A 16732-nucleotide genomic window follows, 5' to 3' on the forward strand; every position below is an offset into this window, starting at 1 on the left:
AAAGTGTTGAAGGATGGGTTTGCTTGGTGTATTGGAGATTTGAACCAGAATTTTTGGTTTTCTAGCTGGAGGAGAGAAGGACGGTTATCTAATGAGATGGATTATGTCCACATTTCTGATTCGAATCTCCGGATACAGGATATTTGGTCGGTTGGTAGGTGGCATTTGGATACTCTTTATTCTCCTTTATCTCAAAATCTGAAAGATAATATTCTCTCTTACAATCCAGATGAACAAGCAGGTCCGGAAGTGGGTTGGTATTGGAGTGGGTCTGCTGCCAAAGTCTATGACTCACGCAATGGTTACTTGTGGTTGTGTAAGCAGCTGTTTGGTTGGGAGGAGAGGGAGAATTGGCTTTGGCTTTGGCGTCAGCTTGTTCCGGAAAAGCATAAGTTTTTGGCTTGGTTGTGTCTTAAGGAGGCTCTTCCTACTGCAAGTTTTCGCTTTAGAAGAGGGATGTCGTCATCGGATAGGTGTCCAAGATGTCTTTCTAGCCAGGAATCGGTTATACATTGTATTCGGGATTGTCCAAAAGCTCAGCTTGTCTGGCAAAGGTTGGATATTCCTTGTCATCCTTTGGATTTGAAGAACTGGTTCTTGTATCATAGCAGAGAGCACCCGTTCAAGTTCTTTTCGGGACTTTGGTGGATATGGCGAGCAAGGAATAACGACATCTTTAATCCCCATGAAACTTGGCCTCCGGAAAAAGTCATTTGTCTGGCATTAACTTCAGAAAAGGAGCTTAGAAATATTTTTGAATTACAACGTATGTCCCTTCCCTCTACTCTAAATGGTTTTTGGAATCCCCCATCCATTGGTACTTTTAAGATTAATTGTGATGCTAGTTATTTTGGTTCGGGTGATAGTGTTGGTTTTGCTTGTGTTATTAGAGATTGTAATGGGAGCTGGCAAAGGGGGTGTTTGGGAATGATTGAGAGTAATAGTATTCTTCAAGGAGAATTGTTTGCTATTTGGAGAGGATATCTCTTAGCTTGGGATGTGGGTCAACGAGATGTTATTTGTGAGACGGATTGTGTGGAAGCATTTAATCTTGTTACTCAAGATGGTTTTGGGTTTATTAATCCACTGGTGCTCAAAATAAGAGATATCATGCATTGGAATTGGCGTGTTGACTTTCGTTTGATTATGAGAGATGCAAACACGGTGGCAGATACTATGGCAAAGATGGCGATGAAGTTACAACTTTCGCATGTGGAGCTTCTTTCACCTTGGAAGGAGTTTAAGAGTAGTCTTAAACGGGACTGTCCCTCTATTTAAGCAGTTCCTTGTTTTGTTTCTTTTGTTTTTCTTTGTTTAATTTATTTCAGTCACCAAAAAAAAAAATGGCATCATTTTCTTATATTCACTTAAAAATTACGGATTTAAGTCTTATTTTTAATTTAAAAAAAAAAAAATTTTAATCGCTTAATCAATTTTTAACTTAGATAAATTAATTTTTATATTAAATTTTAATCGTTATTTAATCAAAATTTAAATTTAATTTATTGATAATAAAAATTTTTTTATATCATCATCTAATTACATTCTTGTATTTAGATATTTTTTAAATAATATACAATTGATTAAAATTATAAGAATTAAATTTATTTAATAAAAAATATATTAATTCTAAAGGATTTTGTAAGTTTATTTATATAGATAAATAATTTGATATGAGAATTGATTATTTAATAAAATAAAAATTTGAGAAATATTTGATCATTAAAAATTTATTATACTAAAAATCTCTTAGAGATTAATTTATTTGATACTGTAATTTTATTTTATTGATTTCACGGAATGAAAAATAAAACAAAGTAAGAGGTCTATTTTAATTAATTTCTTTAATAACTTCATCTCATTTTGATCCATGACCTACCATTGAATGATTGAGAGTATAATATGCTTTTTTTTTCAATAGAATGATTAAAATGTGATTTGGCTTAAATTTGCATTATTATTCTTCCATAAATAATACAGCGGTGGAGATTGTTGAAAAGACTAAACCTGAAGAATGTGCAAAATTAAGCTACACCCCGTTATTGGGGCCAACTATTTGTCACTGAAATAAAATAAAGTAAGGGGTCTATTTCAAATGATATCGGCGATGTAATGTTGAAGAATGAAATTAAAGTTAACTATGTTTTTTCCCACTAAAAGTAAAGTGGTCATGGTGGAAATTTAGTTATTTACTCAAAGCAAGTTCACGTCACAAGACAAAACCAAAATTAACCAAAGTAATTAACTGAAATAATTGATCCAAGTTAAAAGCTAGCTAGCTTAATTATACTGATTAGAATTTGAATAATGATGCTTCAATTCCTTAGCTTCTAATTAAAGTCAATTTGTGATAATAGCGAATTATGATTATTATTCGCTAATCTACCTCTTTCCATTCATCTTTTTTCTTTATTCTTCTGTAATTTTCCTTTCTTCCTATCAAACTTGACATGGATGCATACTCTGATATGATTCATGAACGATGAAAGTGTAAATTTCTTTTTCTGCATGACGAATAGTGAACAATTCTCCCTTATGTCTAACATTTTCACTGTAGTAAATCAAAATCAGACGTGGGAAATAGGAAGCTGTTTTCCTTAAAGCATGTTAGTACGTTTGTTAATATGATAAAACTATTGTTTTAAAAAACTTAATTTATAAGAGAAGATAAATAAATAATTATATTTTTAATAGAGAGCTACTTAGATAAAGACACCTAAAACGTCTTTTTTTAAAGATGCTTTTTAATAATTAAAATTTAACATATATAATCGATTAGACTTTAGACGGTGCTATTTTTGTTATAATTAAGCCAGACAAATTAATTTGACCAAAAAAATAATAAATCAAATCTTAAACTAGTCTAAATTAATATTATTTTTCATAAAAAATAACTACAATATCTTTATTATAGAAAATGACTAAAATACTTCTATTATATATATTAATTTTAATAATCCTAAATTCTAGCCCTTTACTTCTCTATCGTCATAGGGTTAGGATTTAGAGTTTTCGATATATATATATATAATAGGAATATTTTAGTCATTTTTTATAATAAGGATATTGTAGTCATCTTTTATAAAAAATAATATTAATTTAGACCGTTCAAAATTTAATTCACTATTTTTTCGGTCAAATTAATTTAGCTGGACTAATTTTGACAAAAATAACACACGATTTAATTGATTATATGTGTTAAATTTTAATTATTAGAAAACATCTTTAAAAAAAGACGTTTCAGACGTCTTTATTTAAGTGACACCCTTTTTAATATACTTTTTCATACAAAAATTTTTAAGTTTGTGTAAAATTTATATAATTTTTTTTTATTTGTCTAATGTCAATAATTTTTTTTTTTTTGTGAAATAATAAAGATCGAATTCTAAATTTTTAGATTATAAAAGTTTTAATATTATGTTAGTATATTATGGAATCACTTTTATAAAAAATTTTAATTATTAAAAAATATATAAATTATTATATCTCTAATAAATATATTAGATTTTGATCATCGATGACTATATATATAAAAGAAATATAAAAAAAGTGTAATGTACAAATTTTCTTTTTTAAAATATCTTTTATTATATAAAATTAATAAAAATTAGGTTTTTGTTATTTCAAAAAGTCAAAATAGATCAATGGAGAAGTTAATATGATAATATCTATTAATGTACTATTCTAAATAACATGAGTTTGAGGAGTAATATATAGTAGAAAAATTTTGAGATTAATGTTGTAGGGATGACATCATTATGAGGAAACTAATGAACAAACGTTAGTATATATCTTACAATTATGGTGGCAATTTATTGATCTGATTGTGATTTGAAAGTTAATACATTGAATAAGACCCGGACACATTATTTTTAATTAGTTATTTTTTTTTTTATCACCAATAATTATATATATGTCTTATACTGCCATAAGCATATTGCACGTCTAAACAAAGGCATAAGTGACAGATGCATGTGATTATGTTACCTTTATTTAGCCTTCATTAAGTGGATTACAACCTAAAACAAGGTCTCCTTGAATAGACAACCCTTCTTAATTAATCGTAGAGCTTACACACTATTGGAGGAACATGGGGTGCTTCCCACAATAAAATGTGGGACTTAGACCGATGTTGATCTTTTGGGCCTTCACAGTTCACATAATCAATGTCTAGCAATCGAGTGCGATGTAAAATGGTGTAAAATCTATGTCCATTAATAAATCACTAGAAATATCAAACTATGTTTAGATAGATATAAAGGGAAGGGAAAAAAAAATTATTTTTTCGGTCTCTAATTATTTTTTTATGAACTTTGTGCCTCCTAATAAATATAAAAATTCAAATCGACGGTTCTTATCTACTTACTTTTATATATGTACAATTTAGTCCCTGTAACTGATTCTTAACAGATCGTTGATGTATCAATAATTTGTCCACGTGGATTTTGCTTCTTTTTAATAAATATAAATCGCTCATGAACCTTTGGCAAAACGCTGCATTTCATAAATAGTGTTATCATTCTAAAAATTCAAAGTTGTTTAGGATTTTTTTTATTCTTCATTGTCTTTATTGTGTGTAGAGTGAAGACGCAATTTTTTCCTAAAGAAGACTATGGCTACAAAAAGCACAGACTTCTTCACGAACCATGAAAAAAAGTAGTAGAGTTGGAAACAATTTGTTCTGGAATCCAGACTCTGAATTCCACTAATAGTATAGAGAACAAGAAAAACCAAAGTAAAAAAAGATTTGTAACACCCAGATGTAATTGTGGCACATATACAATATTATTTGAATTTAGCACCATAAGAAATTCAAACAGGCTCTTTTTTGTTGTTTTTATTTTAAGGTAAACCTTCTTCACTTTTGTTGTGTTTCAAAATTTGCTGTCGTTACCATGAAGTATTATTTGTTGTAGACTACAGCTTTACATTGCAAATATTTTGCTTGGCTTGATGAATATGTTGGTTCATATACGCATAAAGCTTATGTCAATCAGAATAGAGTGGTTGAAGGTTTGAAGAAAATGGAGGAAAAGTTGGAGGCACTGAAAATCATGATGGACAAACAGAAAATTGAAAAAATATTTGGAGGCAACACTAAATACAGAACCCTAATCACATGTTTAATTGGAATTGCACTAACACTTCTAATTTCATCAAATTTCAGTGGATTAATTGAAAAAATATGAATTTGGTTTAGAGTGCAAAATTATGTAAATAGAAGACAACTATTTAATGTATTATGGTTGAAATTTATGGCTTATATGAAGACAACAATTTATGCTATGGTGCCAAATTTAGTGATAATTAATTTATTTCATGTAGTGTTATTAGAATTTGAAATAGTAGATTGAAATATTATCATATTGTATTATGTAATTGTGAAACACCCAATATAAAGATAATAACCTAAATATTCAAATACGACACATTTGGAATTACATTCTAAATCATTAGTGTTTCATAAAAGTTGAAACCAATATATAAACCAATCTAGTGGTTCATAAACCAAACCATGAGTATTTCAGAAAAAGTTGACTTCAAAATATGAATAGATCTGAGAGTTTTACAAACTAGACCATGAGTGTTTTTGTAACTTCAAACTAAAACAAATACAAATATAGTAAACAATGTCTGTAAATCAATCCTAAATGTTTTGTAGACTTTAAATTAGAATCTAATCATAACATCAACATTAACTAAAATATGAAGATAGAGTCTCCTCCTAAACTAAAATTCTAATTTCTTAAACAGCATAATATCTATATAGCTAGTTCTTTCACTGTTTTTTTGGTGGAGACTTGGTACCTAAAGTTAAAATGATTAAGTTTTTGAATATCTGTGTAGGTTATCGGCGACAAGTAAATAGAGATTCGACAAAAATATTTACAAAATAAAAAATTCACCTTCACAAATAAATAAAAATAGAGATGGGAATAGGATATTAGCGTCTACCCTATAGAGACTCACTAAATTTTTACACACGTAAAATTATTAAAGTGTCTTCAAAAATTATGTCAATTAAAAAATATTTTTTATGTTATTTTTTTAAATTATTTTTTTATAATGAATATATTATAAATTTTTACTGTATAAATTAGATTATATTAAATTGTGTTAGATTTATGTTTAATTGCGTTGAATTATGTTAAATTAACTTATTATGTTATGTTATTTTTAAAGTTTTTAAAATTAAAAAATAATATCTATAGATATTAGTAGATACCCGTCTTTTCTATAAACACACTTAAATAGAGACCCACAACAAATATATAATATAGAAATAAAAATTATTTTTTAAATAAAAATGGAGAATAAAAAAGAGATACCCCACTCAAGGATACTCGTTATCATCCCTTTATAACACTTATTTTAAGATTTTTTTTTATATTTACTATTTTTAATTTCTAAACAAAAACAGAGAGACATATCGGATATAAAGGTTTTATCTTTTAATTTTATATTTATGTCACACCTCAACTATTAAACACACAATCTAATTAAGTAGTAAAAATGTAAAATTATAAAAAAAAAATTATTTATTCAATATGTACATATATATACAAATTTGGATTTGCTATATATATATATATATATATATATATATATATATACTTTCAGAAATATTAATTACTCTCTTTGTTTTAAAATAATTTTTTATTTCACATTTATTTACATATATTAATTTTCAAATTATTTCAAAAAATAAAGAAGCACTTATTTTAAATGAGTTATATATTTTAGATAATTAATGACTTTCTTGAATAACATGAATAAAGAATCTTAAAATTGGCCTAATTCAAATAAAATACACTACATCACCAAATTATTCACCTAAATTTTAATATTAGAATAATCATTCGCATACCTAGTAAATTGAATATTTAATATATCTATTGTTTACATTGTTAAATATTTTCATTGTGTATGTGTACTTTTCTATTTTAAATTTGAGAGAATAATTAATAAAGATGAGAGAGCATATATAGGAGTAAGTTTAATCCCATTATGCGATGATGAAGGTTAATATTTCTTGTCAAATTGGTTGTCATCCTTTAGGAAAGGCATGGGATATATATAATAAAGATAGATAATGAAAAAATAATGGAAATTAAATTAAATGATGGAAACCTCTCATATCATCACTCATTTGAGTTCAAGGAGACAATAATGATGGCCCCTTTAGACTTCAAGTATAACCTATTGATTGGAATAATAATCCACAAAGTTAACGATTTCAATTTATGACCATCCTTCTAATAAAAAAAAACGTCTCATCTATCCATCTATCGCTAACACCATCATATATATTTCGCTCTATCTTTATGAGTTCATACTTTCATAGTCATAATAACCTTAATAAAAATGTTACTGTTACTTTGCAATGATAATGGGATTATGACTCAATAATCAAGCCAGTAATCAAGCGATTACGTACCATGCATAAAAAATATTTTGAGTCCAATTTTTTGAAAATTTAAATTTTTCTTGTTATAAAGCTTCTATAGTCTTTATATATATTGTTTATGTGAATGGATGGTGATACTGTTGGATTAGGCATTTGGATAAGATATAATGATATATAATGGCAGACAAACATTGCAAAGTGGCAATGATAAATTAATTAAAGTGAAAATAAAACCATCCCCGTCCCTCTTTAATATCCCTCCGCTATGTACACATCAAATTAACGGATCTCGAATCATTCGGTTTATTTCATTTAACATTTATAAGTTTATAACTAATGTAGTAATTAACAAAGGGTTTAAAAACGGATTTGCCGACACACACGTGGCACTGGCAAGTTAATTAATCAACTCCCGCATCAACATATTCTTTTATTTTTAACAAGCGTAAAGACATGAAATATAGAACGTTCATACATATATACAAGGAGTTAATAGTCAATTTCGTCCCTGATCTTCATTTTTATTTCTGAAAGTTAAAATTAATCAAAATCGTTCTCCAAAGATACCTTACCTGATCACGTTCATCATTCCGTCATCTTCCTAATTGAGTTGACAAACGTCCGCTGACGTGAGCCGTTAACTGCCAAAGTAGCAAACGCCAGGCTGTAGCATGTTGTTGATGACAAGATAACTCTTGTTTAAGACGTCAAATTAGTCCCTAGAATGCATAAACCATAATCCCAATTTAAACGATAAATACATCGCCGTGAACACATGCATCGCACGACAGATAAGCCAACCCCTTTGCCACATCCAAGATTATGCTCTTCCTTTTTGAGGCTAAGTCAGCGATTTCTTCAACTTTTGTTGCTCACTCACCAGAAACAGATGGTCTTTAAGGTTTCCATTCGGCATGTAATCATAAACCAAAATCTTCTGGCTTCCCCTGTCATTAAATTTTTCATCATCATCACCACTACACAACAGCCTCGAAGAGGCACTAGATTCCGGTGCTTCAGGTTGCTAATAATCTCCACCTCATTACAAAACTCCACATCCCCTTGAAAATCAGATTCCAAGATCCTCTTAACCACCACGACCGAACCATCGGACAAAATCCCTTGAAAACAAGCCCAAATCCACCCCTGCCAATGAAATTCTTAGTTGAGAAATTATCAGTAGCCTTCTCAAGCTCATCAATCTTGAACCAAATAGACCCGTATTCGGCCTCAACCTATGCCTAGACCCTTGTTCCTCATGATCAAAATCAAATTCATCGTCATTAAGCTTCTTCCTCCTAACCTTCCTATCATACCAAACATAAACCCCTAACAAACAAGACATAACTAACAAAACAGCACCAGCACCAGTTAACCCAAAAACCAAACCCTGGTGACTTTTTCCAACATAACCACCACCCTGTGGGTAAAGTGACATACCAAAGATGCAACTCATGGCACCATTGCTTTCAGGTCCATACTGATTCACAAACGCAGTAGCATATAGAATAGTAAATTTGAAACAATTTTCAGAATGAGAAGCATTACCATCAATGGAGACAAGTTTATGCTGCGCCTGAAACCCCGCAGTAAGACACACATCACATAGCAAAAGATCAGTGAGGTCTTGTTTGCAACTAGTATCAAGAGGCATGATTTGACCAAGCTTCTTGTCCCAATCTTTTAGTTAGGGTTTCAATTCCTGCGCAATCGTTTCGGGACATGACGAACTGGTGAGGGTCAAAGCACAAGTCAACGAGGTTGTTTTGGAGAGACAAGGAATTGAGCTGAGACTGGAAATCATGGACGCATGAGGTTGAGGTTTCAAGGTTTGGGAGGTTGAAATTTGTAGTTGCTTTAAGGTACTGCGTGAACCCTATTCCGATTAGAGATAAGAGCGAGGTGCAACAGTTGCTCAAGTTTGATGATAAAGAGTAGAAATTCTCACATGCGGAAGGGTTCCATGGAACTCTCTTAACATAGCTGAAGTTGATGGGAGCATGTTAAAGGAGAAGAAGGAGAAGGTGAAGGTGAAAGTGCTGCCATGGTGAAAGACAGAACGGGGGTAACGCATTGCAACGTTTGAATCCCTCTTCTGAAGACAAAACGGCGACGTTTCAATCTTAGGAGTGCTTTCTACCGAGACGACGTCAGTTTTTGTTCTCTGCCACCTTGGCAGTTAACGGCCCACGTCAGCGGACGTTTGCCAACTCAGCTAGAGAGATGACGAAAGGACGAATATGATCAGGTAAGGTATCTTTGGAGGACGATTTTGATTAATTTTGACTTTCGGGGACAAAAATGGAGATCGAGGTATCTTTCAGGGACGAAATTGACTATTAACTCTATATACAAGTGATGATCGTTGCTAGGAGTGGCAATATGTACCCTACCCGCGGGTACCCAACCCGACCCCATCCGGTCAGGTAGGGTTGCCAACCCGATCCGCAGCGGGTAGGGTAGGGTGCGGGTTGAGCTTCAACCCTACCCGACCAACCCGCACCCTATATATGTATATATTATATACTTATATAAAAATATCTTTTAAGTGGATGTTGAACTAAAGACTTCTCACTAAATACAAAAGATCCTTAGTCATTAAAAGAAAATCATTAATTGATAATTTAATAAACTTTTTTTACATAAAAGTCAGTTCTATTTTAAATTATCATCAAGTTATATAATAACGTTGCATTTTTTTTGTAACCCGCAGATAGGATCGGGTACCCGCGGGTTAAAAGCGAATAGGGTTAGGGTTGAGATATTCTCAACCCGCGGGTAGGATTAGGATTGACTCCGAACCCTACCCTACCCTACCCATTGCCACCCCTAATCGTTGTGTTAGAGTTTGGAATATTATAAAATATATATTAAAATATAAGATATATATTTAAAATAAATTAAATAATTGTTGAAGCAAAATATTTTCGACTTAAAAGTAAAAGTAAAACAGGTTCTGGAATACAAAATTAGAATGGGAAAAGAGACAATTCATTCCTCCACGAATCATGATTAAAACATGTTCAATTAGAACCGGTTTTCAAAAAAAATAATTATTTATAGGATAGTGGGCTGAAAAACTTAGCATCCAAGAAAATAATTGCTTCTTGGGGTAAGGAAGAACTACTTGGCCTCCAAGAAAATTCAGAAGATGGGTAAATTAGATATGTTTGATCATAAAAATAAAATTACTTTAAATTAAAGAATTCATCTATAAATAGAGAATTTGAAAATCAAAAGAGAGACTTCTATTCGACAACTCACTAAGATATCTAAACTCTTAAAAAATCACAAGTCACACTAACGAGAAGTAGAAATAATAGAATGCAAGTGTATGTAGTTGTTGGAAGCCATTTTTTATTTTTGTGCTCATTACTTTCTTTTTCATTCTTAACTATACTTTATATTCTTTCAGTTTCAGTTTCTTTATTTATTTTCCAACACTCAAGTATTTCAGTTTTTAGTTTCATTTAAAACTGCTGCTAAATCTTGTTTTTTCCACAAATTCTTTAAATTGTTATTCTCAGGATTTCTTGTAAAAGTTTTTATTATTAATAAACTATGATGCACGGACACGGAACACGACACGATACGATACAAAACATACGGACACACAAATTTTAAAATCTTATAAGACATGGGGACATGACATATATATAAAATATAAAGTATTTTTTAGATAAATTACAATGAATTTTTAATATTTTATTGGTATTAAAATATAAAATAATTTTTTAATTATTCTTAATGTCTTCTTTTAACTATATAAAGTATTTAAAATATTTTTTGTTTTAATAAATAATAATATATATTATTTCTAAACTCATTTCAAGAATATATGTTAAGAATAAGGCTGGACACGTTAACACGTAATGGTATTTATGTATGTCTAAGTGTGTCCAGAGAAAATTTTTTTATTTTTTTTATTAAAACACGGTTGGACACGACAGACAAACATGTCAGACGAGTGTCGATAAGTATCATGTCCAAAATGTGTCCAACATGCAAATACGAGTATACGACAACTCAACAAAGCGTCCTTACTTCATATTTAATAAAAGATTATCATTTTTCACCTTTAAAAGTATTGCAAAATTTCTGAGTTGATCCACACAAAAAAGAACGACATATGTTTTCTAAATTGAGATTAATAATGTAAGTTTGGTCCAAAGTCGAAACCAAAATTCAAATAAAATAACACATATTTAATATGTAATAGCTAATTTATTGATTAATTTTTTTTATAAATAATATTTTTGTGGAGTATGAAACCAAGTGACGTGAGATCTAATTTACCGTACACTTGTGATGTTTATTACCCGGAATCAACATCTAATAACACTCTATTTGTAAGTATCATAGAAAAAAACGGTAATGTTAAAAAAATAAAAAAATAATTATAATTTATTAATTATTACAATAATTAATAAATATTAAATAAAATAAATTTTGATTATTTTTAATTAATTTTTTATTATTAAATATTTTTAGAAAAAATATAGTTGGAGTGACCGGCCTATTTCTATCCCTAGTCTTAAAATCTCCATTTTCTAGTTAAGGCATGAGACAAGAACAATAATAAGATGATGCATAATTAGACATATTTATGTAAAAGTTGTGTGTAGCTATATTTACATTTACGTAAAGTATATATAAATTAGTGTTAATATAATTGGAGTGGAAAGAATAAAAATGAATGATTAGTTGGTTGTAGGACCTGAAGGGCATAAGTGTAGAGGTAGGTCACGTCGGTACTTACTAGTGATTGAGGAAGGTCCCATATATATATATGTGGAAAGGAAGAAGGATGTAACGGGATACATACATAACCTTTCTCAAGATCGCGGTCCTGCACGAGACCTAATGTTTCTGAGGCAGTGTCCCAATCCATCTTTGCTTTTTCGTCTCCCAATAATTGAATCCTAGCTAGCTTTGTGAATTCTGAGATCATGTTTTAATAAATAAATACCATTCCTTATAATATATTTATGTGTATGGCTCATAGCTGAGTTGCAACTACTTATCCATCCCCTGTCATCATACACTCGTCTTGCAAATTTAAATGGATAAAAAATATAAATAATTATATATTTAATATTTTTTTAAGTAAGAATTTATTTTTGAATTTGTTTGATTTTTATGTAGATTTTTTTTTGTTAGTCTTATATTTTTTTTTAATTTATCAAAAATTAAATTTTAGATTTTTGGATATAAGACTCTGATATCATATTATAAAATTATTTTTTTTAAAAAATAAGTTTAATTACTTTGTTGGTCATATAATTTCGCAAAATTTTCAATTAGGTTCCTATATTTTTTTCTTTTTAATTTGGTCTCTGTATCAATTTTTTTTCAATTAAGTCTTTTTTGACAGTAATTAGTTTAATTGTATAAAGACCTAATTAAAAAAATAGTGTAAAAATCCAAATAAAAAAATAAAGACCCGATTAAAAAATAAATGATATAAAAACTCAATTAAAAAAAATAAAAATTTAATTAAAATTTTCACAAAATTATAAATACTAACATAATAATTAAACCTAAAAAATATAATATGAATATTTATATCTTTTAACATTTTACTCAATAAAAACTGAGAATAAAACTAAATAGAACATATCGCATTGGCACATGTACATTACCTTGTATATACATCTAGTGTGTTTTATTTTTATGCTACTAGACGAGGGATTACTTTGATAGAGATATTTTTATGTAAAATGGATATTTTAAACTGTTAGATAGTATAACATATTTGACCGAATATAGTTAATTAAACTATCTAATTATTTATAATATCATCTTCACACGAAGATATGCTCCTAGAAATAATTATCCTAAATGAATCAATAAGATATAATATATATATTTACAATTTTTTCAAAAATATGGTTAACAATGTTACAACTACAATTTTTTCATAATTTACTTTTGCATGAGAGATCAGATTATTTATCTAAATTATTATATATAGAGAGATTTTTTCAACTAGTGTGAGTATTTGACTTAGTATAATAATACTTTTCTTTGGTATATAAAACTATATTAATGATTATCTCTAAATTCGTTTTTTTTTTTACAGTAATTTTAAAAGTATTTCATTGAGCATAATTTATAACTTATATAATAGTACATATTTTTTGTTGATGACATCGTTATTACAGAAAAATTAAGAAAAATTTAAATTAGAAATTAAATTTGTGAAGAAAAAAATTTAAAGGTATATTATTTACATATAAACTGTAATAAGATAAAATATATAAATAAAAATATAATTGTTACTGTCCACCTTTCATACAAGTCAGGTCGTATGTAAATAATTCATTTAAGAGACGCACACGATTTTCAGTCACCAAATACTATAAACATTGAGATAAAATCCTAAAATATCTTTTCAAACTATAATTCTTGTATCTTCTAAACCTCAAATTAATTTGATGATCAGAGTCTTTGTAAATACAACATGTCTATCGGACTCTAAGACGATCGACAAGTAATTTTAATGGAGTGATTTTGACTAATAAGTTTTTACAAGTTGTTTTTGGTCAAATGAGGTGAGGAGGCAGGGGAATAATAGAAATGACACAGCAGTTTGAACTTAAAATGGGAATAGAGTAATGCGATTGTCTCTCCTTAATTAATTGAGCAGACTTTTGGGTGAATTGACAGCCGTTAGTTAACAATTATTGTTTTCTGAAATAAGGAGATATGTGTTTCAAAGTGCAGTGGTGACTGGTGAATGAGTTACTTCCCTTTTTGGCAATATGTTATGGTGCTACATAGCCAGAAATTGAAGGATGGTCCTTCAACTCTGCTTGGAACCCAATGATTTCAGGGGAAACATACATGCTTGCCACAACAACACATGGGGAACCCCTTATATATACATACATACATACCCACCCTCTTCTACCTTTATTTATTAGCTACCTTCCTTGCACCTCCCCGCATTTATTTTAACTCGTGCTCTTCAATTTCTTCATTCCTAGTCCAGTTATTATAAACATCGCTTTCGTTTCATATATATTCTACATGCCATCTTCAATTTTTTTTTTTTTTTTGAAAAAAAAAGGTTCTAGATGGATTGTGCAGATAATTCAATCCGTTAGGTGTTACATTCTTTAATGAATGTTTGGTAAACAATCTAGAAATTATATGTATAATAATTATGTTAGGTATATATTAAAATTAGTTATCAGGATAAAATATATGTTAAAATATAAAATATATATCGAAAATGAGTTAAATAGTACATATATTTATATATAAATATATGATAGTTGATTTTGGTATACAATTATACTTTTGTATGTATAATTTGTTTTCTAATTAGAGAGATCAATATAAATGAGAAATTAAGTATAATATTTACATATCTGCTACACATTTAGGTTTTATTGTCATCAAAGTCTAACCACGTAGGCTTAACATCAACAAAAATCACTCTCACTAAAAGAGCGTGTAACACACGCCCAAAATTCCAAACAAACATTATCTCTTACTTCGTGCTCTAATATAAAAAATCGTTCACATCTTCTACTCAAAACTGCAATAAAAGAATTTAAAATATCTCTCAAAATTTCTCAAAAATCTTTTAAATTTTCTGCAAAAACTACAGAAAAATTCGGTTCTACGTTTGAGATCATCAACAAAAAACACAAAAAAAAAAACAACAAAAATTTTTTAAAGTACTGATAAAATTACTTGTTCATTATGTTCAATTTTCTCTTTCACATTTCTATCAGTTCGGTTTAGGATTTAGTAGATCAAGTTCGTTCATTTAGTAGATCGAGTTTCTCTAATTCAATTTTTTCTTATTTTTCTTTGAAACTAGGGCATCGAATGAAACTGTAGTAGTTGTGCTGCATTTTACTATAACTTCGGTTCATTTCTTAGTTTATTTGATATTCATTTGAATCCAGAAATGAATTCAATGTATTTTGTTGACGATTGAGTCTTTTTGACTAATTGTTCAAATCTGAACTAATTTTAGTTCATTTGTGAATTAACTGAAATTCACTTGATGATGCTATTAAGTATTGACCAAATTTTTTATTCTTTGATTTTCTTTGGTGTCATCATTAAATAATTTCAGTTCATTTCTTAGTTTATTTGAGGTTCATTTGGATCAAAAAATGAATTCGATATTTTTTTATGGTTGAGTCTTTTTTATTGCTTGTTCAAATATAAACTAATTTCGGTTTATTTGTAAATTAATTAAGGTTCACTTGATACTGCTGTTAAGTATTGGCCAAATTTTTTATTCCTTATAGTCAAAATGACAAAGAAGACCATCTCAAAAAAAAAAAAATCACTTTACGATGTAAGCATATATATACACACTAAATCAACTCTATTTTTGAATTATAAATATATCATATAACATAATGTTTCAAATCCTTGCAGAAAACTTACGATTTGAGATGCTCAACGAGAACGATAGCTAACGTATTTGTCAATATGAGTGATCAAAAGTTATTGTAGGAACAAGTTGATATTTTCAGGTATGAATATGGTCCAACCATTCTCTTGAACAAGATAAACAAATTGAGAGACAAAATCATTGGGGGATCTAAAAGCATAAGAATCTCAAAGCCATCTTTTATCCTTTCAAGTTCTTTCTGCAGATTATCATTTGGGGATATAGAAAGGAAATAGGTTCAATCTTCTAAATTGTAATAAATTTCTATTAACATTTTTGAACACTATTTTGTAAAGAATTGTAAAGAGGCAAACACTTCTTTGACTCTTTGTAAATATTAATATATATTTAAAAATATTTTCTTAAATTCCTTTTGATTTATTTATTGGAACTGCCTGAACTGTATTGAGATCACATTAATTTGAATGAATAATCTAGGTTCACACTGAATATATTAAATGTATTTATCAAACTTCAACAGCGATAAAAATACAAATGAACCGAGATTTAGATAGAAATGAACCGAAATTTATTCTAATAAATACTTAAACTGTTTACCACAACACAATTGCAGAAACTAATTTAAAAAACTAAAACGTAACTACTCAATAAAACATAACACAAATCAGAAATTAGCCTAATTTTCATCAAAAGAGAAAACATTATATGAGTAAAACTTAAATGAACCGAAATTTAGACACAAATAAGTTGGAGATATCTTGGATTTCTATTTTTCCTCTCTACTACATGTAATTAATTGATTCTTAATTTCATCTCCCTTCTGAGTGGTGTTCCTTATTTTCATAGAAAAATCAGCAAGTTTGAAATAATTTTTGTAGAATTTTCCAACTTCTTCAAGTGTCTTAAAAGTCATCCCAACTTTTAGGACAAATTGTTCATCG

General features: G+C 28.8%; 1 pseudogene; it reads right to left on the minus strand.

The window, feature by feature from the left end:
• Positions 1–8154: 8154 nt before the first annotated feature.
• On the minus strand, positions 8155–9826 carry LOC107646562 (putative receptor-like protein kinase At1g11050 pseudogene; annotated as a pseudogene).
• Positions 9827–16732: the final 6906 nt, after the last annotated feature.

Source organism: Arachis ipaensis, chromosome B6, assembly GCF_059453495.1.
Source record: "Arachis ipaensis isolate K30076 ecotype BB chromosome B6, ASM5945349v1, whole genome shotgun sequence".
Taxonomy (NCBI): domain Eukaryota; kingdom Viridiplantae; phylum Streptophyta; class Magnoliopsida; order Fabales; family Fabaceae; genus Arachis; species Arachis ipaensis.